This window comes from Neodiprion fabricii, chromosome 5 (genome assembly GCF_021155785.1).
Source record: "Neodiprion fabricii isolate iyNeoFabr1 chromosome 5, iyNeoFabr1.1, whole genome shotgun sequence".
Taxonomy (NCBI): domain Eukaryota; kingdom Metazoa; phylum Arthropoda; class Insecta; order Hymenoptera; family Diprionidae; genus Neodiprion; species Neodiprion fabricii.
In genome coordinates this window covers 7,519,629-7,543,129 of record NC_060243.1, presented here as the reverse complement: position 1 = coordinate 7,543,129, position 23,501 = coordinate 7,519,629, and the positions used below count along the sequence as shown (strand labels likewise).

The following is a 23,501-nucleotide window of genomic DNA, read 5'->3' as shown; positions in this document are numbered from 1 at the left end:
CTGAAGTCGTTTTTGAAAAAAATTTGCAACAGTGATCGTAATGAGAAAGAATAGTAAAGGATTCTAAACTTTCCGGTAACAGCTATAAAACTAACTTTCATTTTCTACCTAGAACTATATTCTTCGATTTTGGTAAAAAATGAAAATAGTCGAGGACTGAGCGGTAACCGGAACTAAAAATATCTCTGAGTGTAGGTACAACATTGTAGGTACGTAAGGTAAAGATCTCAAGTGTTTTGCACGCGACTTAATCAAGCAGCTGATTGTGAGTCTATCAATTCGTATCGGCGATGAAATATCAGCCTACCTTTTTTCAATTCTGTTGGTAAATACTAAAACCGGTATTCATTGCTCTGCACGGATTGTTTAATGTGGTTGCTGTGTACGAATGTGTGTGTGTGTGTGTATAATTTTATTGAGAACCGTGTCGGATTAATTTTCTGTTGTATGTACGAATCGGCCGATGTACTATACGATATATAATAATTGCGGTACGATGCACGGTGGTAAGCCCTATTATCGTATAATACTCCGGATGCTTGGAAATCTTCTACGCAATATGATTGCCCAGCTTATTGCTTCGAACTTTGAACATGTTCGATTTAACGTGTTTAACTATAAATTGATCACTCGTGTAATATCTGTAACCCCAAGCACGAGGATAATTACTTCTTCTTTTTTCCGCTACCTTCCGTTTTCCATATAACGTATAAATTGCGAAACTAATGTCTAAACTAGCCGTACATTGTTTTTTCTTCTCTCGTTTCTTTTTTTTTTTTTCTATTGGAGAAAAGTAAACCTTACCAAACTTACAATGTCCTACAAACGCACGATGTAATCATCCTACCCTCGTTATATTTTGTCGCAATACCGTTTAAGTATTTTGCAACGTTTTCCAAACTGTTGACCAAATTATTATTAAAACACAGGTAGTTACGGCTGTAATATCGTTAAACGAGTAGGTATGTAAATTGGCTGCGATGTTGAATGCGAATTTTTACAGCCTTGTTCAAAAGAATTTTTTATTTATTATTATTTTTTTTTTTTATTTTATTCAACAGATTTACAATTATTTTATATTGTACAAAGGCGAAATTCATTCTGCATGCTTTCCGTTTTCCAAACGCGAATCGTACGGCAATATTTTCGCGGTGACTAATTTACGAGGAAATCAATTCTCCGTCTCTCGATCATTGGAAGTGGAAAAAAGAAATGACAATTCGTATAATCGACACCTGGAAGCGGGACGAAGCACGAACAGTCACCTCTGTCTCAAAGCCCTTGGTCAGGTCTTGGGAGCTGACAATAATAATATTACATTATGGATTCAGGTGGTCAACGGTGATCGCGTCAGAACCGAAAAGAAGTGAAAGCCATGGTTGGCCAAGCGCCACGAGAAAATAGCGGTGGCCATTCGTTCGGACGAGAGCTGAGTCGAGTTGAGTCGAGCTGAGCTGAGCTGAGTTCAGTCGAGTTGAGCTGAGGAGAAAAAAAATCCCTCCAAGACAATGTTGCCGAGCCCTTGGCTCTAGAATCGGTTTACCTGCGTCCAGTCCAGTCGGTGAAAAAGCTGGAATCTCTAGTCTCGGGTCGTAGATTCATCCGAGGAAGGAAATGCCGATGAAAGCAAACGGCGTCTGTAATTCCATGCTTCCGATGATCGTGAGTCCAGATTACAGGAGTCCGAGCATCGCGGGAGGCGCGCAACTCATCCGGGATGAACCAATTTAAATGTGCAACCCCGCATCATCGGCGATGATCGTTGGAAAATTGAAGAAATAAGAAGCGAACGAAAGTTGAAAGGAGCGAAATTAGCAGAGTTGGGCGGACCGAGCAAAACCAAATTTCACAAAATCACCGCTTTAGAATGCTGATTAATATAAGACGCGGACTTACTTTTATCGCGGAAATTCATCCAACGTTATTCAACAATCAGCTCTTTGCTTATTGCTTTTCACATAGTTCGGAGCTCTACACTGAGAGAAACCACAATCGAAAAATATAGTTCTAGGTAGAAAATGAAAGTTAGTTTTATACGTGACTAGAAAAAAAAAAAAAAAAAAGAAAGAAAGAAAGAAAGAAAGAGAAACGCGCGAAGAAGGGAAGAAACGTTGCGTTACGGTGAAAAATGAATTCCCTCCCCCCCTCCTCGTCTAAGTCCGGTATCGGTATTGACCAGCGAGGTCCAAGGGCGGTGGATATCGGTCTGCGGAAGGTAGGTAAGGGGCTGGGCAGTAAATTAATTACAGCTTAAAACATCGTTAGGACCTGCCAGCCCGGCGCGGGGTTCAGATATTAGCGCGGTAGATCATACTTGCAATTCCCTCCTGCACCCTCGCACACACGGCATGCCGGGAAGGGAACCCGTCCCCCTCATACCGTACTTCGCGAAGCTTGCATTGCGGGGGGGTCGCGGAGCTTTTTCGCCTCACACGCGAAGCCCGCTGTTAAACAGAGATTATCTTTCTCTCCCGTTCCCCGATCGTGCAGCCGTGGGGCTGGAAATACGCGGTGAAATATCGCCGCTCCGTAAATGTGTGTAACTGCAATTACAGATATTGGAACGCGTTGTTGCACAGCTATTATACGCGTTGGATTTAAAAAGCGAATCGCGCCTTACAGCCTTGTTTAACTAAAAAAGTTGAGTAAACTTCAGAAACCGATTTTGCGTTGCGATTGCCAAAAAAGGATCGACGATAGCGGAAAATGGTTAGGCGTACTGTAACAAATGAAATTTTTCTCGCTGTACAAAGACAAATCGAGGTCTTCTTTTTTTCACAAATCAGGCTTGATGATTTTTTATCAAAATCTTTGCAGTTCGGACAGATAAGTAAAAGGTTTGGCTTTGAAATACAGAAAGACATTGAAACCCCGAGCTTTGATCGAAATGGTTAAGCAATCGATATTCAATCTTATCAATTGGTGGATAACACAGCGTATTTTTTCTTAATCATATCTATTAACATTTGTTTCTTATCACGTACAATTTAGCATCGATTTATCATGTATAGAAATATACGCAACGTGTGTTAATTTTCCAAAATTTACATCTTCTTCTTTTCAATCAGTCTTTAAGAGTTAAATAAAGATTGTAATCCAGGCGATTCGTGAATAATATAATTACAAAATCAATGTCAGCTTGTATGATTCACTGAACACAATTTGATGTACGTTACAGTTTTTCCATTTTGAAAAGTCGAAATACTTACATAAAGTAGCTAAATATTTATATATGTATATTTTTTTTATATATAAAAAACCGTAAAAAATCGTGCTCTACCAACGAACCCTTTAGATTTTTTTTTCACGTTTCTCCGTCACCAAAGGGTTACAATATTGACCTGATTCAACTCAATCATTCCCAAAATCGTGAATTTTGTTTTAACCAAAAGTCGTCAAGGTTCATTTCCAAAAAAAAAAAAAAAAATATTTGCATGTCGCGAATTTGAAACCGTCCTCAAGGAAGTTTCCTCTCAGGCATCAGCTGGCAGGCCATATATATTTATATATCATACGCGTTCATACATAAAGTATATTGCACGTGCAACCGCCGGTTGTGGCAATTAAAGGCATCTTCTCACGTACTAGACGTATAAAGTCTCGGGTTAAGGATTACGGGGAGCCAGATTCATCCACGAGCTCCAAGATTCACCGCAGATGCTTCGGAAATCTAAATTGGAATCTGTGTTCTCCGTTTAACATTATACGCACCGCTTGTACAAAGGCGCGTCTTCTCCGAGGAAGATTTCACGTTACAATCCTCGTAGAAAATTATTCCAACTTCACTGCGACTAATAAGGAACCACAGTTTTGCCCGGCGATGTTACACGTATATATGTATACGACACGGACAACTTAGCAAAAATTATTTCCAAGCAAAACTCGAAACAGCGATCATTGCCATTGCTTAGAAAGAAAATTGGTGCGATTCGTATGCACATTGCACGCGGTATTATTTTTATTTCTCTGCAATGCTTTCAGGCGTTTGGTTTATTGTTTATTTTTTTTTACTTCTCTTCTTACTTTATTTGTTCATCGTTTCCGAGGTTTCTTACCTTCGCTTCCCTATCCGCGAGGCAAGAAAATGCTCGGAAAGCATCTTCGGTATTACTCTACCGGTGTGCAACGCAGTTAACTGATCTCTGGTATACCTGCAGCTCGTTCTCGTCCAATAGTGGACCCTTGGCTCAGAGGAGCTTGTACAGCATTGAGATTCCGACTCGCTGAATAACCGAAGAAACTAATTGACCTTTTCAAAAAAGTAGCGGGGCAATTTTCAACCCGGTTTATGTCTTGCCAGTTCCGCGATGCTGGATTCCTAGGCCTGTTACACTTTGCTTCTCTGTTTCTACGACTCGGTTATAACGAGAAAGATATAGTCTACTTTGTCGGTATGAGTGGAGAAGAAAAATTCCGTATTCAAGATCTTTGATAATTTTTCTTTTCGGAATAGCAATATTTCAGCTTTAGTGAAATACTTTTTAAAATTGAAAAATAATTTCCGTATTTGATCAATCGTTACAGTTATGGTCAGTTTTCGCGAAACTGTATTGAAACTATGAATAACAAAATCCTCAAACTCAAATTGTTCTAAATGTTTGCATTTTCTTTCAAAAACAGAAACTTCTAAGAATAGGTACACTGAGAAAAATTTCATTTGTTACAGTAACTAGACAAATTTAGTAAAACAGGTATCGTTAAAAAAACTGTTTGAATATTGTTGGAATTAGGAAAAACGAGGTACGCCTAACCATTTTGCGCTATTTTCGATCCTTTTTTGCTAATTGGAAATCAGTTTGTGAGGCTTACTCGACTTTTTTACTTAAACAAGGCTTTAAGGTCAATTTATCGTTGCACGAGCATTAAATTTTTAGCGAGCAAAAACAAATACTAGACTTTCCGGTGACAGCTATAAAACTAATTTTTCGATCGTGGTAAAAAATGAAAATAGTAACTATAAATTTCTCTCAGTGTACGACTTTAGACCGTCCAACTTGTACTCCCCCCTTAATTCAAGTAACGATAAAGTTTCGTGCTTCTAGTCCCTTCATTTTCACCCGAGTAAAGAAACTCAGGCCTGTTATTCGGGACGGCCACCAAGCACCCTGATCTAGGATCTCGCGATTTATCCTTCGGGAAGGAAGAGGATGAGCAGTGCCGAGTCGGCGTCGAGACGCCAGGCGCCGGAATGCCAGACGCCGAGTCTCGGCGGCGGGCGCCGCGGTTCCTAGACGCGAGGACAATGCCCGGGTTTTCCCATCAGCTGCGGTCCTGCAGCATCACCGTGTTACGATGGGCGACGGGAAAACAGGCCAGGAAGTAAACCCTCTTCGCATAAAAATTTCGGGAGAAACGGGAGAACTTTGCTAGATTCCGGAAGCAATACGAATGGGAAAGTCCCACCAATTTCAAACCAAGATATGTATTGTGCGGTAAAACATTATGTTTGTGCATAAACGTATGGGGCATTCCATGACATCTCGATCAAGATTCAAAGTCCATGTCTCAGATCGGATTTACAATTTTTTGTATGAAAATACGTGACAAAAAACGCGATCCCAATTTTTTTTTTTTTTCTTTCACAATTTTTCGACCCAGCGTATCTCAAGTATAATTTACAAAACTTTGAGAAAAATGTGATAGAATATCAGAAAATTTTTAACACCCGTTGAAATGCGGAGATTTCGTAACTAAAAAAGATGAATAATAAAAACAGAAGAAAGATTATTAATATCGGATTGCACTTTTATGTCAAAAATGCAATGGAATAATGACAGATATTTCTTCTTCTTAATTATCTTTTGAAGTCATGAAATCTCCATTATTGAGTAGATGTCAAAAATTTTCTTATAAATTATAAGATTTTTCTGAATTTTTACCAATTTTAGAAAGTAAAGGTTTTTGTTTCGAGTTTTTAAATTACACTTGAAATATGCTAGGTCGAAAAATTCTGAAAAAAATCGGGACTGCGTTTTTCGTCGTGTACTTTCGTACAAAAAATTACAAAGTTAATCTGAGACATCGACTTAAAATCTTGATCGAGTTGTCAGGGAATGCCCCATATATATATGTTTTTCACCAAGTTTTATTACGTGCGGTCGACTCTGGCTCGTTGCAGATGAATAATATTATGTTACACCATTAAGGGAAAATTTCACCGATTAAATAATAATTTTACTCAGAAATATATCGTCGTTATTTTTTTATTTTTTTTTCAACTTTCGTTACTGACAAACTTTGCACGGATGCAGACCATCGGTTTAAAATATCATATCCTAAAATATCGCGTTTTTTAAATCCCACGATCGTAAAATTTGAGTGTCTATTGTATATTTATTATTACGAAAAACTCGCTTTCGAAAAAACTAAAAAAAAACAAAAAAACTCGTCCCGGAACTTTAGAAACTTTTACTTACGTCCTCAATTCCGTAAGAACGGTCAAACCGTTTGAATTCTGAAAGAAATTCAACTATTCGATAGAAATGTAGACACAGTTTTTTTTTTTTAGAGTATTCCTCAACTTTTGGTCACAATTAAATAAATAATCATACAAAAATGGCGACAGAACAAAATTTGAAGAAAAATTAACAAATCTCAGAATTTTCCTAGAACATCACACACGATCGTTAGTTATTAACTTGTTAAAAATGACTGCTGTTTTTTTTCTTTTTTTCTCCTACGATAAATTTTTCTCTGCCGAGTCCGTTGCAAAAAAAAAAAAAAAAAAAAAGCTAAGCTTTTTTTGTTCGTCGGTTAGTTATTCTTTCTTCAGGCATATCACACGTGCAAGATACGTTGAATATCATATTGCAGAAAACCGATCTCGATCTGTTATCGCAACGATTACGTGTCCCGGAAAATATCGGACAGCTATCAGTCATTTTTCACATGATAAAAAGAAAATGGAGAAAGGTGAAAATTACACACGCAAAAATTACAAAGCTCCCGATTCACGGTTCGGCGGGCTGGGATTTTGGCAAGACGTCAAATCCCGCACGGAATGGTGAATCAGACGGTGATATCAGGCCCGGGATATTTCCCCGGGTCGTTGGGTGGTCGGAACCGGACTTTTTCCCATTCCTCCTCGACTATAACTATTATAAATAAGAATGAAAGTCGGGCGCGAAGCGGTGACAGGCTAATATCACGCTTTGTGCTTTCGCTTGTTAAACCAAGCTATATACATATATATATATATATTATATATATATACCTGACTACCTACCCTAGGAATAACCGAGCTGCTTCATTTTCACGGGAATCTCTCTCTCTCTCTCTCTCTCTCTTTATCTGACGCCTCTCCTTGCCTCCTCCTCCTCCTCCTCCTCCCCCCCCCCCCCCACTTCCTCCATTCTTGAATTCATGAATTATGCATCGCGTATATATTTATACATGTATACGTATACGTATACAGCGTATACCTAAGTATGCCGGATGAAAAACAGGTGCACGTGACGTTATCCCGGAGGTTTTGTTATTTTATTTCGTATTTTTTTTTTATTCGGTTTTTACCTTCTTTCATACTTTTAGCGACCCACGCGTCAGGCGTTAGCGAAACTTCTTTTACAGATGAAACAGAGATGAAAGATTCATCTGTGACACTTACGCGCATCGGTGTAAAAATCTTTTTATCATTTTTGACGACATTTCATACGACCCGAAACTATGTTCGTCATTTTTTTCAAAATTGTAAGTTGAATTGCGAGCGCGTATAGGATTTTTGTATATCTTTAACGAATCGAGTACAATTTGTATATTTCATGTACTGTTTGAATATATTCGTAACTGTGATTGAAAACTAGTAGAAGATAGATAACTAGTTCGAATACCGTCAAGTCGGATGAACTTGTTCGGATACTCGTTCAGTGATTTAAAAGCTTCGTTCGAGTCGAGAATGAAATGAAATGAAAGAATTAATTTATCAAACGTAGAAGTGATTGAATTCTATTTTCACTGGTTTTTCCCTCCTCTGTAAAATGATCCGTCTCTTCCATTTCTCTCTATTTAGTCACAGAATTGTTGTAAATAACGGCGGAAAGCTCGCTGGCGAAAAACGAGGGGCGAGAATAACCGGCAATAAAAGTAAATCGGTCCGAACGTTGTATAATAATTTGAGAAACAGTAAACAGCACTCACGATAAAGCGACGGGATATCGATAATTCCGAAAAGTATATATATATTGTGCCCATAATATACATTATACACTGAGAAAAGTTTCATTTGTTACGGTAATTAGAAAAATTGAGTAAAACAGGTATCGATAGAAAAACTGTTTGAATAATGTTGGAATTACGAAAAACGAGGCACGCGTAACGATTTTGCGTTATCGTCGATCATTTTTTGCTAATTGCAACGCAAAATCAGTTTGTGAGGTTTGCTCTACTTTTTTAGTTAAACAAGGCTTTAACTAAAAAATAGTGTAGAATATCTCTCTACCCGCTAAACAGACCTACAATAGAGCTCAAAAGTATTTTGACAAATATAATAATTAGGTCAGTTCCAAACAAACATGAACAATGAAAATGAATAAGATTTCTTATTGAAAGAAATTCGATGTTCTACATAATTGTAGAAAGTTATATCTCGTTCTCTCGAAAATCAAGTTGACGTAAAGAAAAATTACAGATGAAAATAATAACCAATTTCACATTATCAAAATACTTTTGAGCCTTACCGTAGCTTCATAACGTATAATCCATCAGATTCAAACACGATTCTCGCATTGTTTTACTTCGTACGAACGATTGCAAGACACTCGACAAGATTTCACGCGATTTTCAACAATCGTACAAAATTTCAGACGACTTCAAACGATTTTAATCGATTTCCGATCGAATTCCAAACCGATTCGTGCTTAAATTTTGAACGCTTTTCAGCAATTTTCAGCAGTTTTGAATGATTTTTACCCTGATTCGCAGGAATCGCTTCGCGCGATGCGCAGATTTGCGATATCGAGAAGTGAGCAGCCCCTCGATTCGGTAAAGCACTCGTAATTGCGAGGCTTGATCACCGCGGCTCAGGAACCTCCGTTGCACCGTGCATAAAATCCCCTCGATGCAGGCGCAGGGGGTGAAAACAGGGGGCGAGCAGGTCGAAGGCATTTAAAGGCTACGAGACTTCCGTCACCCCGAAGCGCACAAAGCCGCCTAACTTCGGGACCCGTAGTTGGTATTATTTCCGCAAGAGATGCGCTTTTTGGTCGATTAGCCTTGCGGTGAATTCAAGTTTTATTTGAATTGCACGTCTCTCTCTCTCTCTCTCTTTCTGCGCCTGAGAATTTCCGCCTTTAATTGTCTCCTGCGGCGAGAATCTGGAAAATACGGGTGAATCCCCCCCCAACCCTCCCCTCGCCGAGTTGAATCGGCCCGCGGTTAAGAAACCGGGATTTAAATGAGCCCGGAAAGTAATCTGGCTAATTGCCCAAGGAAATTCCTTCGTTCCGGGGAAAGTCCTCTTCGAGCTATTCGCGACCGATAAATGTTAGGCGAATGCGAACTCGGCTATGCAGAGGATTGTTTTATCGCCGACGTTTACTCCGCATCCCCTCATTTTAATGCTGACTCGTTCTCTGGTATTGGTGCTTGATTATGTACCCGCAACGCAGCTAGGAACGACAAAGTCTTCTTCTTCTGACTCGAGAGGAAATCGGTCCTGAGGGGACGGCGACACGCTTACCGAAACTTCGTATCCTTGCTTTTAAGGACTGCAGGGGGGATGGAAGAAGGAATGAGCTGGTGTAGCGGGTTGAAAATAAAATCAAGAAGAAGAAGAAGAATTAGAAGAAGAAAAGGTGGCAGGGGGAGGGGGATACGGAGTTAGAAAAAAATTCTACAATTAAACTCGGGACCTAATAAAGTAAAGTTATTATACTCGTTAATTAGTGCCAAGATAATACAAACGCTAACGTCTTTCGTTACGGGTAAACTGATTGGGCCAGGCTTTCGTTTGATTAAAATACCGGAGGTCGTGATCTTCGTCTATCTGTTGTTACGATTGAGACGTCGCTGGTTTTTAGCTTTTTCTTGTATATTTATTTTTTTATGTTTACTGAACAACAGATTTTATACAGTGGAAAAGCTTTTTAAACAAATTAGTTCCCTACAAGATCAGGCATCTTGAGGATCAAGTCTGCATTATTGAATACGGTTTAGTAGTGTAATAACAGTTGAAAAAAATAAATAAATAAAAAAACAAAAAATAACATTTGCATCTTCCTTTCGAGTTCTTTAAATTTATTTATTTACTTATTAATTATTGAGTTTAAACGGGATGAACCCATTATACGAATAATAATTGATGCAAATATCATAAAATAGTGGAAAGAGATATCATCTATATTTTAAACTGTGCAGGCTAGAATTGTAAACAAATCAATCCAATCTACTTTATCATTGTAAAGTAATGAAATCCGAAAGACTGGAAAACGAATTTCTGATTTTTAATCAACGTAGAAGTAATAACTCATTTCCTAAGGATACGATTTGACATAATAAATGTAAACTTGATTTAACTGTACAAGGAAATTTGGAATTTGAAGACCGACCTTTTGAAATTAGATTCAACCGATATCCTTTTAAGAGTATTTCTTTTTTTGCGGTGTACGCATTTTTCAATTGATAGGAAAGAAAAAAAAAATAAAACAAGGAGAAAATTTTCGGTCAAACGTAAGATCCTACCGAGTCGGTGTAACGTATTTGAAAAAACCGCGTCAGCCGCGAGCGGCAAGAAGCGATGTATAAAATCAACAAATCGTAAAACGTGAGTACTGTGTAAATTGAACATGCGTAAAGTTGTGTTTGAATAAAATATGGCGACCGGCAGCGGGACGCATAACTGTTAAATTTGTTATACCAAAAACCGTTCTTCGGCAATTTCCCGCCCGGTATAAAAGAAAGGGCCGAGTTTCGACGAGACGCGGCGTTTCGTCCGCAGCGAAGTCTGAGAGGGACTATTTATAGCTGACAAGACGCTGCTCCCGGTTAATTAAATAATATTTCACGAGGCTACACGGGCGGACCGTCCGCCCAGGGCTGAGCAGCGGAAAGGAAACTGCGTCAAGGATCCTTCGGGAGGACGTCGCCTTATTGCTACCGGTGCTGTATGTGTGTAGCGGGAGAATTTCCGGGGATCCTTTGGCCGAAAGAGACGACGACGGCGAAAATAGGAGAGGTGGAAAAAATACGGGAAAAAAGAGCGAAGGAAAAGGGACACCGAAGGTATTGAGGCCTTAACTCACTTTTCCTTACCGTCATAAACGTCGAGGACCACTTCTCCGCTGGGTATTTCGCTCGCTTCTAATTCCCTCAAAGTACGTATGATACAATAGTGGAATTATACCTATATAATATATTACTTATATATATATATATATACACTCTTCGACTTTGATGTTGTTTTTAGCAAAGATTAATAAAATAATAACATACTGGATCAATCTGTTAAAAAAATTATGAGTTTCTAATATTTTGAGTTGAAAATTTACTGATTCAAGCTCAAAACACAGATATTTGAGAAAAAAAGTATGAAGATACTGCGGGACGAAAAAAACAAAAGTATTCATTTGAGTGAGTGAGATTGAATTTTTGGAGAATGAATAAATCAACGATATTTCATTATTTATAGATGTAATCAGATTATTTTCAAAAAAAAGAGAAAAAATTTGAAACATAAAAGATTTTATAACTAAATGGTTGGCATCAAAAATTGACATGTACCGTCTAATTTGAATTTTCGGTTCCAACGGAAATGGGTTGATTTTCAATGTTCCACCGACAAACCTATACTTTTTCCTCTCTATTACTTTTTCTAAACTACAACGATTATGTTTTTCCAAGTTTATTCGTTTATTAAAAACAAAATTTGCGAATCTTTTATTCCATTTCTTCTTGTCACACTTTTTTTTCATTCTTTCCACCGATAAACCTATGCTTTTTCTTTTTTTATGAAAAGTGTCACGAAAAAAGCCGGTATTACCGGTGTGTTTGTTTTTTTTTTTTCATCCGGAGGCTGAAGTTGCGCAGAATATTGAAGTTCCGGTACTGGTGTAAGTAAAACGAATGCCAAAGTCTGAGAAGTGATCGAATTTGAACACCCGTGACGAGAGAGCGTACGGAAGGTGATTGATGAGGCCGAAGACTCGATCGGAAACGGTCTAAATTACTCTGTCCGTGTTCCATTCACGAGCGATAAAATCTTGTCACTACTCACTGCAGGCTCTGGAATGAAAAATTTATTCGAAGTTTCTACACGCGAGGATCGTTGATGTGGGTGGATGTATATTCGAAGGTTGCAGGCGATGATTTTGAGTAATGCGTCTGGTCTGCAAGCATGGCCTAGGAAAGTCCCGACAGGTTCATCTACGTGAGAGCCTATAAACTGTACGCAAAACCCTCTATAATCGAGAACTGATAAACCAGACATCACCGAGGGTGGAGAAATGAAAAGTTTGTTGATCATTTTTTCATTTTTTTGAAGGTAACAAACATCCGATATTAGATTCGAAAAATTTTGAGGGAGCTGGTTGAACAGAAAACAAATTTCTTTACAATGTAATTTACTCTGAAAAAAAAAATATTGTTATAATAATAAATACTTTCATATTGATTATATATTCGAGAGTCACTTCAAAGTCGTTAAAAAGTCTAGTAAATTCGCTCGATTTTAATTCCTACAATGGCTAATTTTATTCTGAAAACTCTTTTCTATTCGCCTGCTGGATTAATTCAACGGAATTAAGATCATTACGAAAGTCGTGTGGGGCTCAAGTTTCATTTGCGGTAGTCGGGGTGTCGTATCGGTGACGTTGGGGATAATGCAGCAGGTGTTTTTACCGACCGTTCAGACTCAACGTAGCGCATAACGACAACGTTCCACTACGGCATCGCTCTCCCAGCCGCATCACCGCAAATCCACCCCTTCATCCCGACATATTTTGAAATTACACTCCCCGGAACGTTTTTGATTACTGTTTAAAACCGCGTTACGAAGGAACTGAAAAGTTCGTACGGCAGTCGGTGTTTAAGAGATGAAGTTTATAAGTGCTTGTCTATCTAATTAACGGAAATGGTTAATAAAACTGTACCATTATCCTAACTATTCCTACAACTATAAAAACATAAGTTTACTTGAAAGACAACAAAATGATTCTATCTTCTAAATAATGATTCTGAAACATCCTGCCCATATTTTTGAACGTATGTAAAACTTTTAAACGTCGGATGTAACGAAAAATTTACATCTAAACACACTTTGAATCATCGATTTTTTCTTTTTTTTTATATAACGATTTATTTGAAGTATTCATGCTTGAACTGAGAAACGATGAAAGCAGATGCCGCAGAATTTGGAATGATTAAATTTGCGGAGAACGCCTAAACGTGATTGGGGAAAATTTCCCCAACCAATCGAGGTTCCGGGGTATAAGTACGAGGCCAGAGTCCAGAACCGGTGTTTGCAGGACTAATCATTAATTTCGGCACGCGCGAAGCTTCTATAACTCTGGGAATAAACAGAGCCGAGATCTTTGGCTCGGACACAGACCCCTCATAATCACCGAGGGACCTGTAGGTAACAGCATCGTCCTGGGCTCGGGGGTGAATTAAATAGGAGGAGCGTTGATTGGTCGAATGTTGCAGAACCAGCCGAGGCTAATCTAGCGTTATGAATATTCCCCGCAATACCGTCTCCGGGGAACCGGAACAGATGAAATAAAAAACGGAAGGAATATAGAGGGTGAAAAAAAAAGAAAGGAAAATCTATTCTTTTGAGGAGTTGCGGATTGAGACGGAGCGAAAAAAGTGCCACGTGATTTTCGAAATTAATCTTCCATACACGCTGAGAGATTGTATTCGGATATCTTAAGAATCCAACAGAATGAATTTTATTAAACGAGCATTATATTCGAACGCTTTTCAACGATTCTCAATCACTACTGAATACAAGTCTTAAAGGTTTTTCTCATATTTATTATACGTTACACATACAGAGTATTTACAAGTAAACGCCGCAATATGTTGGGTTGCCTACCACTGAGGGGGACAAATATCGGTAAAACAGACCTACCGATTCATTGTCACTTCAATCAAGTCAAGTCATGTAATAACTTTAACGTGACTCCGGATCGTGATCTTTGAACGATTTTGCACAGGTTATAAACAACAAGACAACTGCTCGGTCAGATCCACACAAATTGATGTTAAGCGCGTTACAAACCGATAAATCGGTAGGTCTGTATTACCGATATTTGTTCTCCTCGGTGGTAGGCAACAGAACACACTGCGGTGTTTTGCTGGAAACCACCTATATGTATGTACTTAATTACATATTATATCGTAGCCAATGTCCTATAGACCACCACAGCTCTTAAAAATCGTTGTATATTCAGTCAGGTGATAGAAAAAGACTATTATGAGTGAGGTTTCACTGTTTCAGAAGACTGTTTTCGAAAAAGATATTTTTTCCTCGCCTTTGGCTGACGCATCGTTGTTCACGTCTGCGGAATTCGAATCGACGGGTGAAAATTCTGCTGACCATCTGGCGCGAGTAATTATAAAATTTATCGTTTTTCCCCGTTTTCATTGGGCGTGTTTTGTCATAGGTTTGGACGGCGAGCGGTGTTTACACGCCGCACAGTCCTCGGTTTCATGGTGTACGGTCGTTTGTCACGTGCTAAACACTGTCCCCCGCAGGCGATAGTGCAAGGCCTCTTGATTAACGATACCCCCCACATTCGTCCCTACCACCCTCTTCGAAACTCTGAACGTACCCCGTCCATACGTAACGGGGTGTAATGCCGGCGGTGCACCCTTATGGCTGTTGCATTGTTGCCTGCGTTGTTTACTGCATATTGCCAGTGCTGATCGTCGCTAAGCCTCCGGGAGATCGCTACTTCCAAATTGGGGATCTCCGATTTTCGGTTTTCCGATGAAAAACGCGGGCTTTTGATTCGCGGTTATCGAAACAACTCGGAGAGATGCCGGGAATAGGATGTGATACTTGAATTAACTGTTTGAAGAACCAATATCGTTATCAAAATCGTATTATCAGTAAATAAAAAAACCAATCATTTTTTTTCTGACTCAATTGCTAAAATTTCATGCTAGGTAAATTAATAAAAAATTCATTCTCTTCTCTCAACGTTGACATCGAATCGTAGAAACTAGGACCAGGGTTGTTTGAAATGATGGGAATTACTAAAGAATCGGAAAATCTCACTGGCTTAACGAAAAGAGAAAAGCTAAAAGAATTCGAACCGAAATTTTTGAAAATTATTGCAAAGTGTAATTCCAATTGCATTAAAATCACCTTTTTCAATAAATTAACTAACAAGAAATTGTAATCAATTGCGTCGGTATCATTTTGTTTTTGACGTTATAACGATGTGACAATTTATTCAGGTCTCACAGGAGGAACAGATACTAAGATATTTAAATACATATTGAAAATCGATGTAATGTTAATTATTTCACCCAGATAATAGCTTCACAATCGCGCTCTGCCATTTAAAACAGAAGTAATATTTATACCATTCTTTGAAAACTCTCTCTGGGAAAACAAGAACTTGCTTTTTGTTTGAGTTCAAAATAACTGATTAATAAAGGAGACCAAAAAATAAAAAAAAACAGAAATTGTTCATAGCCTAAATAAAAGTAATTGTAATTCATTTATTAATTTTATTTCACATCGCCGATTACAAAAACAGAATTCTTATTCGAAATCCAATCAGACGAAAAGCAACTACGACTTTTACGTGCAGCATTTTCAGACGAGACTTCCAGAGACCATGACTGGTTAAAAAACTAATTCTGCTAGTCACGAGAGTGAGGATGTAAAGTTTCGGTTGCCGAGTACAATTACGAACAAGGTGGCAGCAAGGTGTCTGCATACATCTGCATAGAATCACCAAGTGGCTAAACGCCGGAGTGGAGATCTAAATTCTCATACGCAGAAGCATCAAGGTTCCATTAGAAATAGTCCTCAGGATTTTACGTCCTTAGCGCCATCCCGCCAGTGAAAGAAGAAGATAATTTTTTTTTTCCACTTGATAAAAATATCTGCATTTACTTCACGGAAAATAATTAATACGTCACTAGTACAGGGAATCTATTATGCATGCATTTATTCAACGGCTAACTCATACCCTCCTCCTCACTGCATCCATGTACCTGTTCTCCTGCGCTGCTATGCTAATTTACACTCCTTTTACTCTCTCTCTCTCTCTCTCTCTCTTTCTCTCTTTCTTTCTCTCTTTTTCTCTGACTGGTCTTGAATTACGTTCGTTTTTTCTCTCGTTTTCAGCCCGTTCCTCTTCTTCGCTATTACAAACTTATGCCGGGTATCAGGATCCGCTGACAAATTGATTTCTACAGCTTCGTTTTAGACTTTATGTACAATCCTCGTCTCGTCTCTTTACAACCCTAATAGTTGGCCAAAGTGGACTGGTTACGCTATGTTTTAAACCGGTTTAATACAGTGTTTTCAAGTTTTCAATCGCGATGTCTTACGTCCAGTGTAAAACTTGGAGTCTGCGGGTTACTCGATGTATTATAAATTTGATTTTCAATCTCATTTTAAAGCTTCAAAACGTTCTTCAGCGATCACTTTTTTTGTATAATATCGAACGATTCGACAAACCTTCAAACTCGAAACCTGATTTTCTAATTATACCGTGAAGATGATTCACCAAAAATTTACACAAAACTGTATCTCAACAGTTTCAGTGGAATCGTTAACCCTTGTGCTGCACCCCGGGGTCAGATTAACCCCGCTGTATATTCCCCGTAAATTCCATATGAAAAATATCCAATATAATCTGATTCGATCCAAGATAAATATTAAATAAAAAATTGTTCATTCATTCTTTTTCCAAAATATCAACTTCACTCGCTCAAATGAATTCCCTTTTTTTTTCATCGCGCGGTATTTCCGTATTTTTTGTCTTAAACATCCGTGTCTTGAGAGTTACTCCGTCAATTTTCAGATTCTTTGAGTACAACGATCCATTTTCCAGTATATCCTTGTTTGATTAACTTCTATTTTCAAATTCAAAAATTCATTTTGCTAAAAATAACAAATTCGCCTTGAAATATCATAGTTGAAGAGCATGCCAAAATTTTTTCAAGTTATTCGAATGAAAATCTCCGTTTCTACGCAATGATTTTTGATATGGGGTCCCCAGCGACCCCAAATTGACACCAATCTTGTACACAGGATGTGTGCAGCCCAAGGGTCAATAATCGATTACAACCAGGTACTCTGCCAGGCGATGAGTTGGGAGTCTGATTGCCCACATTCTTCCCAATCGACTTCAAGATCAGAGAATGGAGATAACCTCAGTCGGGGAAAAAACGGTGAAGGGAGCCGGTGTGATACTCGGCCCAGAAGAAAACCAGTTGCTGCTGGAATTCGGTAATAATTTAGAATAACCTGAGACCGTAAGAGGTCGGTCGCATACCCGTGCATTCGGACGTACAAAGTGCACGTTGAAATTTCGTCTGTGAATTAATGCAGAGTCTATAAAACCGACGGTTTCTAAACGAGCGCCATCGTTTTATAGGAGGTCTTCTTTCTGCGTTCACTAATTGGGCTTACCGATCCCTCGAATCGGTCAAGTTATGTCCAAACTATTCTTCAGACAACGCTCGGACTCAAAACTAACGGACAATTGTTATTCCTCCGTAAACGTCTCTCGGGCCGCAGCGTCAATTCAGCTCGAGCCAATTAAGGAGAAGGTTGAACCTCCGGTTCGAAAAAAAAAATGTCCAATCGATTTCATCGATCTTTCGACTAGTTCACTTTATACAGTCTGGAAAAATCAAGGCTGGACGAAGGAAATTCTTTCCTTTGTAGGTACAGCAGGTTTCGACTGGCTCTGTGAATTCCTCGAAGACAAGAACGCTTTTAAATTCTCCTCACGTTGTACAGGCATAAATATCAGTAAGTAGATTGCGCAACTAGTGCCCAAAAGAGAAGGGTACAGGAAAAACCTATGCGCAAACTATTTTTCCTAATTCAGACCGCAAAATTCGATTTTGCATACTGAAACGAGTGTGTAAACCAGTACATTTCCGTACTAGTGCGAAAACGGAATCGAAATATCTTTTATTGCAGTGTAAATATATATTTCGATTTAATTCCTGCACTAATGCCGGAGTGTACTATTTTGCTCACTCATTCGAGTACGCAAAATCAAATTTTGCGCACTCAGTTAGGAAATAAGTATTTCCATCCACAATTTCAATGACTTTTAATTGTACTCTAGATATTGGTTATACTTGCGGCCAGGAGAGTCATTCAATTGCTACCATAATCGCGGTCATCTTGTATCTGAGATGACTGTCCAAATTTTCTGAAACAATTGAAATCCTCAGACGAGAACCGGAGAATAACGAACCAAAAAAAAGGGTTGTTCAAGCGTTAAAACAGGATGAAACAAGGCGCAGATTCCGGTAGTCTTTGCATAGCCGGGTTCCCGCATGAATTTACGACCAATAAATATCTGGCATGAGTCGCCGGAAGTCTGGAAGGTATTCAAGCGCCGAACGTTTTCTCAGGCTTCGATATATTCGGAGTGAAAGAATAACGGATGCGGAATCCTTGTGAATTTTAACAGTTATCCCACACATTGTAACGTATAGTCTATGACCGGTAAATTCTTCCTTCCCTTGTCCTACTCCTCGGGGAAGAAGAACGCGGAGGCTGGCTACGGAGCTCGCCTTTCCAGGGCATAACGGGACTCGCGGAATCGATACTTCGGCATTTCGCTCCCCTCCGTGCAGATACGACCTCACGCACCTGGTAAATGCACGCCCCCGTAAATACCTCTAATCAACGCGGACAAGCGAACGATACTGGCGGTGAACAAGACGCGGACGTGACCCTGCCTAAACTCTAATTCACCCGAGAGAGCAGTATGCGAGGGGTGAGGGTGTAAATTGAGCACCCTCATCCCTCTCCCCATTTCAATGTCCCGATTAATCAATCGTCGCTGTATCACTCGATGAAAGCGAAACGAAATGAGAGAAAAAAGAAAAAAAAGAAAGCAAAAAACAACTTTAACCCCCATCAATTTTTCCTACCCTTGTTGTTGAGGATGGATGAGAGTTCGATTACTTCGTTTCGTTTTTTAAGCTCAAATATCAAATCAACTTTTAGTACGCTGATGTATTTTTCACGATATTATTATAATTTTTAGATATGTATGTAATGAACGAGGGACTTTTTTCACGGTACAAGATGTTGTGCAGCTATACGATACGACACACTTTTGTAATCACGGTAAAAAGCCGTGATACGAATCGATGAGAAAATGTTTTCGCTTGTGAACTCGACCTGGAAAGTTGTACAAGTAATTAAGTACCATTCGAGTAATCCCGTACATGACATGCGTGCGCGAATGTGCACAACTTTCAGTAATTTTATATCCGTAATTCAAAACCCTGTTCGATGAAATAAGATATTTTCAACGAGATCAAGGGAAGTGTAACATCTTTGCGTAATAGAAAGGTGAAAATGAATCACGCGAGAAGAAACCCGAGTGAGTGGGAAAAATAAAAAGGAAAAAAAAACGACGCGATCCGATAAATAAGCGACTAAAATTTCAGATAAATCGTGCGTATGTTCAAAAAATAAATAATAATGATAAAATAAAAAAAAAAAAAGAATTATTCAAAGGCTCATCGTCTTGACGATGAAAATCAACAAACTGTACTCAATGTTCGAATAAATTTCCTCCGACCCCAGCCAGATTCATGATTTAAGAATTTAGCCGCGGATTCTCCAAAGCCTCCTCGAAATCCTCTATATTTTCCACTCGATTGGCGGGAATGAAGTTCATGCGGCATCTGCGAGGATGTCGAGACCGGGCACTCGATGTCGTATTCAAAGTGCCAGAGGCTCCCCGCCATGAAAAATCCGGGAAAAATATGCCGAAAGCGCACTTTGGCACCGACCACTTGACTCTGCCGAAGGGTGGCGGGGATGAAAGGGGATGGAGGACAGGACGACGCGTCGAGGGGAGGACGCGCATCGAAGATTAAAAAATTTCAAAGCTAGGCTCCGCTGATCGCGGATACACCGAGAGAAGAAGAAAAGAGACCCACCGAAGTGGGACATGTCTCGGACAGAACAATGGACTCTGATTTAAAACCGGGCCGAGAGCTTGCCTTAAATGATTCACACAGGTATACGTTCGAGTCGGGAGAATAGCTTCTGTAATCGCAGAGGAAGATCCTTGGCTTTTACGAATTCTCCAGACTCTTTTGCCAACAATTTTCTGACGCTGAATCGTATGACGAATTTCGGACGACGTGAGAAAATTGATACTAGTTATTCCGTTTGTTGGAATAATTTAACTTCAAAGTTATAACGTTGTTTAATAACCTCACAGTTATATGTTTCTTTTTTGTAATTAATCTAATAAATTCTGTATGTATAAATTTACGCTATCGAATTCACTCCCGCCTACAATGAACGAATTATCACCTAATAGGATAATTCGGCAAGGGAGAAGAGAATCTGTCGGTCGCTATTCCTAAAATTGTGACGTCAACGAGCGACTTCCGAACGCTCGATGATACGACCAACCACTTCTTATAAAATCGCCACCGCGGAGCGACGCTCACTTCTAGTCCGACCAGCGCCGAGTTGACATTAGCTTTGATCGTCGAAAGACGATGGCATAGTTACTATATCGTTGTAAGTGCACCGATTATTCTTCATTTTCGTTTTTCTTTCTTGTTTCTATTCTTCGTCTACTCGCGCGCTCTCCGAAGCGAATCCATGTTCGAAATGCTTCTTCAGCCTGCGTGGGAAAGAAACAATACGAGCATTACGAAAATGGTAACAGCCGTAAGATAATAGCCGATGTACCCGGTCTTCTGAATTACTTCGTATACGTGATGAAATGACGGTTTCAGCCTATCCGCCTCCATTCGTGCATATCTTCTGCAGTTATCGTCGATTTTGCCACCTCTTAACGCGCTCCAATTTTACAAGATAAAATGCGGCCGAGATGCGACCGCACTGGCGCAGCCGGGGTTGAAAAAACCGAACCTCGATTCAACCTGCCTAAAACGTCTCCGTCATTTCTCAGCAATGCAAAAACCCGGAAAACCCGTTTATAATCGATAAAATGATTCTCTGCATCGATCTGAGCGCAAATATCCTGATGGTGAAGAAAAACCTTGCGCCAAGTAGAGTGAACTTGTAGTCAACGTGCAAAAATGAATTTTTGTCTAAGAAAATCACGAAATTAAAAATTTCCTGCTGTATGAAAAATCACCGGAACAAATGCCGGTAAAAAATAATTTCTTTGTGTAACTACAAAGATTCGTTAAGTCTCGCAGTAAATTCGTACGTAACATTTGTTGCGAAAAAATCTGTTGCGAGTTTCGGTAAATTTTTATCATCTTAAGCATGTTACTGAGAAAATATACCGTAGCTCAATTATCAAAATGACGGTGAGTGAGTGAAAGCGGTTGTTCGGTGTTATTACGCGGGTATACAAACGGACAAAGAGAGTCTGAATCGGTTTGTAATTGCGTCAGGGATTTGTCCGTGTCGAAGGTCCAGCAGTCTTAGCTCTCCCTGTGCAACTGCAGCAGCGGGAGTTTGTTTTATGTACAATATATCCTTGAGGATAATGTAACTGATCGGTGTTTGTATCGGAACAAAGTACAGAGAACTTCTTTTTTACAGTACAGACGCGAGAGACAAACTCGTTTTCAATCAAACTGATCCCTGACGTCTGTAATTATATATATGGATATTCTATTTGTATACACCTTATATGCATACCGGGACAATCTCACGAAGCTTGAAACTCAACCGCGCATGCGCGAGATTTATCGGGTGTTCGCGCAGGCTGGCCATCCCGAGTTTTCAGTTGTCAAACTGCTTCTGGTGCCGATGTAGTTGATACGAATTTTTGAGGTTAGAATCTGAAATAATTGAGGTAGTGACTCGGAAAGGTTTGGGAAGCATTTTTTATTGGGTCGGAAAGTTGATTCTTCAAAGAATGGTCGGAATTTAATGCTTATGCTCTTTGAAAATTCAAACGTACACATTTTGTGTAGGTTGGCCCGCCTGCATCGGAGACAAGAATATCGCTGCGGGAAGATTTCGCCGACCAATGAGATTTAATTATTTGGCGCATGCGCGGTTGATTTTCAAGTGTCGAGAGATTGTCCCGGTATCCACCTATCCCAGGGTCGGTTAATTACGGCAGACGAACAACAATCATCGCGTCTTTGCTCGGCCAAGTAGACCGAGAAATCGGAAGCTCAACCTGCAGCTTCTGATGTCTACTTGCTCGACTGGTAGAAGCTTTTGGAACACTGTGTACTCTTCGCCATAGAAGGCAGCGAGGTTCCAAGTTTTTGCTCGCCCGAACAGAAACGACATTCTTTCTTTACCGTGCGTCTACTGTCCGTCGAATTCAGCACAATGCCGCGGGAAGAACGAATCGCACTTCGAATCGGCCGCAGCTGGACCCAGAAAATCGCTGAACGTATAAGAACTGTGAAATCTAATATTTGGATTTTTACGAATGCGTGGTTTGAGGCTTGGAAAAATTATTTTAACGCGATACTTTTCACCAATTTTAATTTTGTTCCCTCGTGCGGGCATCTTTGCACATTATAATTTTAAAACATTGCACCGATATTGACGAGGATCAAGAAATGACAATATCAAATTGAGGCCCGAACAAAAAGAAAATCGGTTTCAGTGACTGTGGGTAATAAGTTTTCTAAATGAAAATACTATTGTAGAAAGAAAACGAACGAATCTACGAGAGTTTTAAGAATTTAGAAACTATTTTAATCAAAGTATCGATATATTACGTAAGCTGTTTATTGTAAGTCCGGTATTTTCTAGTATCGCATGGTTAGAGAGTGCAATAATTTGTCGAGCTACCATCTCGTGACAAAATTAATGAAAAGTATCAATTTTCGGCTAACCAATCTTCATAATCCGATTACCTGCACCCTGCACGTGCCGAGGGACAAAAATGCGGGTATTTGCTTAGGTGATATCAAATATCGCGAAGCTGAGGATCCTTCGGCGATGAGCTAAGCCTCCCGGCTCCATTTTAAAAGCTACGGTGAGCTGCGGCAAAGCCGCTCTTTCTTTCTATCTTCGATATCTCGTCCTTTTGTTCGACAGCTTCCCAGGATGGGAGGACACTGGCTAATATCGATTTCCACTGTCGGAGAAACTCGGCTCTGCGGAATGTTCAACTTCCCTCCATTATATTAAAATCCAGCCGAGTCATCCGGTGGTAATTTTCCTGTCTAAGCTCCGCGCCAGGGAATCTATTCACTCGATAGAATCCGGCCTACCGTGTAGCCGCAGGAGATTTGAGATTAGAAATTCAGTTGAACCGATTAAATTTTTACCCCGCAGTAATGGTATAAAACTTTTTTGGAAATTGATGGATGATGGAGAATTTTTTCACGCAAGATTGGGTGGAAGTAAAATTGTCTCGAAACTCTGCTCGCCC

General features: G+C 39.5%; 1 protein-coding gene and 1 long non-coding RNA gene across 2 annotated transcripts in view; one reads left to right on the top strand and one right to left on the bottom strand.

The window, feature by feature from the left end:
* The window catches only part of LOC124183010, a 67,986-nt gene extending 58,910 nt beyond the window's left edge, over nucleotides 1-9,076 (top strand). The window contains exon 5 of the long non-coding RNA XR_006870912.1: nucleotides 8,920-9,076. This is a non-coding gene — a long non-coding RNA (uncharacterized LOC124183010). The remainder of the gene's footprint in view (nucleotides 1-8,919) is intronic.
* LOC124183004 (protein prickle-like) overlaps nucleotides 1-23,501 on the bottom strand; it is a 113,529-nt gene that overhangs the window by 80,166 nt on the left and 9,862 nt on the right. The window lies entirely within an intron of this gene.